At 52.3% G+C, this 2,096-nt stretch overlaps 2 protein-coding genes across 4 annotated transcripts in view; one reads left to right on the top strand and one right to left on the bottom strand.

Annotated features, from left to right (window-relative positions):
• Positions 1 to 2,096, top strand: part of LOC117168895 (CD151 antigen-like) — a 1,043,984-nt gene that overhangs the window by 444,435 nt on the left and 597,453 nt on the right. The gene's annotated exons all lie outside the window — the stretch shown is intronic.
• LOC117168896 overlaps positions 1 to 2,096 on the bottom strand; it is a 34,618-nt gene that overhangs the window by 31,756 nt on the left and 766 nt on the right. The gene's annotated exons all lie outside the window — the stretch shown is intronic.

The raw sequence follows: 2,096 nt of genomic DNA, 5'->3' as shown, positions 1-2,096 counted from the left end.
CTACTACTGATTGTGAGCTGGGCACAGTAACCGGCTATCGGTGCTGTACTATCGAGCCCGAGGGTTTGCTTTCTATCAGAAGATAAGCGTCGAGACGTGCTATAGACTTGACCCACTCAGCTCGTGGGTGGGAGGATTCGTTTAGCCCTGTGGGGTTAGAGTAATATCTTCTAGGTCGAGAGGCCGCCATAAAGAGGTGTTACCTGATGGGACGCTAACATACTGTGACAGGTCCACCAGTAGTAGAAGCCTACCTGGCGTGCTGGTCGGCTTGCGCGGGCCATTTTTTTTCTTTTTTTTCTTAGAAGCGGGATGTTCGCGTTGTCATGAGGTTAATCAATAGTGCGACTTAAAAACCGAGATTACGACGCAGGTAGGAAGACGGTTGATTGACGCGTCCCCTTTTTGAGGTGGAGACGTTAAGGATGAAGTTAGCGATGACGAGAAAGATTCGAGGGTGCCGTCGGCCGCTAGAGACAGAGTGTCGCCGGAGCTACTAGCGGCGACTGGGACTGCGAAACCTTCCGGCGTAGTGGGAGGTGCAGTGTGTTGGTACCATTTACCCGGGGTGGGAGGAAGAGGTCCCTCCGGAGTGTGTGGTGCTAGATAATTAAAAAGACCGGAAGGGCCGGCGATTGGAGAGGCGTTGGTCACGACCGGACCTTGGAAGACGGGGTTCGATCGTCGGGTGGATGACGGACGCGCTATTAGGTTTTTTCCCGGAGTCTATGGAACGGTTATTACAGAAGGACGAGGCTGGGTATCATCGTAAATGCCTGAACGATCTATGGGACCCGACGCAAGTTTCAATGGAGAAAGAGGTGCGCAAACGAACCCAGTTGCCGGAAGAGGCAGTTCTTGAACAGGCGGTTGAATCAAACTGTTCGGTGAATAGCCGGAAGCGCGGTTTGGCCCAGAGTTTGAAAAATAACCCGGGTGTCGATGAGGCGAGTGGCGCGGTAGGTACCTCGGAAAAGGAGAATTCGTCCACCTGTGTGCACCCATGGGAGCGGGCGCGTCGGTGACGGAGGCTCGGGTACGGCGGTCAGTGGTGATGGTATTTCGACCGCCGGCAAGGGTACCGTCGGTGGTACGGATTCGTCTAGCACCGCAGGAGCGGCCTGAAGTTCCGGAACGGCCTCGTTCGAGGCTTCTTCCACCCGGCGGCGTTGGCGAATTCGAGCCCCTTTGCTAGGGCGTTTGCGCTTTTGACCACCTCTCGGCATAGGAGATGTTAGCAACGTTAATTTAATAAGGTAGATAAACGACGATATGGCGCGACGGCAGCGATTTTAGAACGGAACGAGCGCACGGAACTAAAGCGGGAAGCCCAGTCTCATGCGCGGGGTTTAAAATGAAAGTTAAAAAAAAATTTCATCGCGAGCGCGAAACCGAACGTGAACTAGGCGCACGGGACTGGGGCTGGAGAGAGCCTGACCCTTCGCGCAAAGTTTAAATGTACGATTCTTAGGCGCGAGAATTTATCCCGGTTACGCCGCGCGAAACTAGGCGCACGGGACTGAGGCTGTAAAGCCTGACCCTTTGCGCAAAGTTTGAGTTTTAAAATTTAAACCGAGAATTTACCCTGATTACGCAGCGCGAAACAAGGCGCACAGGACTGTGGCTGAATGGCCTGACCCTTTGCGCAAAGTTTGAGTTTTAAAATTCAAACGCGAGAATTGAAACCGATCATGTAGCGCGAAACTAGGCGCACGGGACTGGGGCTGTGAGGCCTGACCTTTTGCGCAAAGTTTGAGTTTTAAAATCCAAACCGAGATAAGAAACCGAATCAAGTAGCGCGAAACTAGGCGCATGGGACTGCGGCTGTAAGGCCTGACCCTTTGCGCAAAGTTTGAGTTTTAAAATTTAAACCGAGAATTTACCCTGATTACGCGGCGCGAAAGTAGGCGCACGGGACTGTGGCTGAAAGGCCTGACCCTTTGCGCGAAGTTTTAGTTTTAAAATTTAAACGCGAGAATTGAAACCGATCAAGTAGCGCGAAACTAGGCGCACGGGACTGGGGCTGTAAGGCCTGACCCTTTGCGCAAAGTTTGAGTTTTAAAATTTAAACGCGAGAATTGAAACCGATCATGTAG

Source organism: Belonocnema kinseyi, chromosome 3 (assembly GCF_010883055.1).
Source record: "Belonocnema kinseyi isolate 2016_QV_RU_SX_M_011 chromosome 3, B_treatae_v1, whole genome shotgun sequence".
Lineage (NCBI taxonomy): Eukaryota > Metazoa > Arthropoda > Insecta > Hymenoptera > Cynipidae > Belonocnema > Belonocnema kinseyi.
This window is presented reverse-complemented; position numbering and strand designations above follow the sequence as displayed.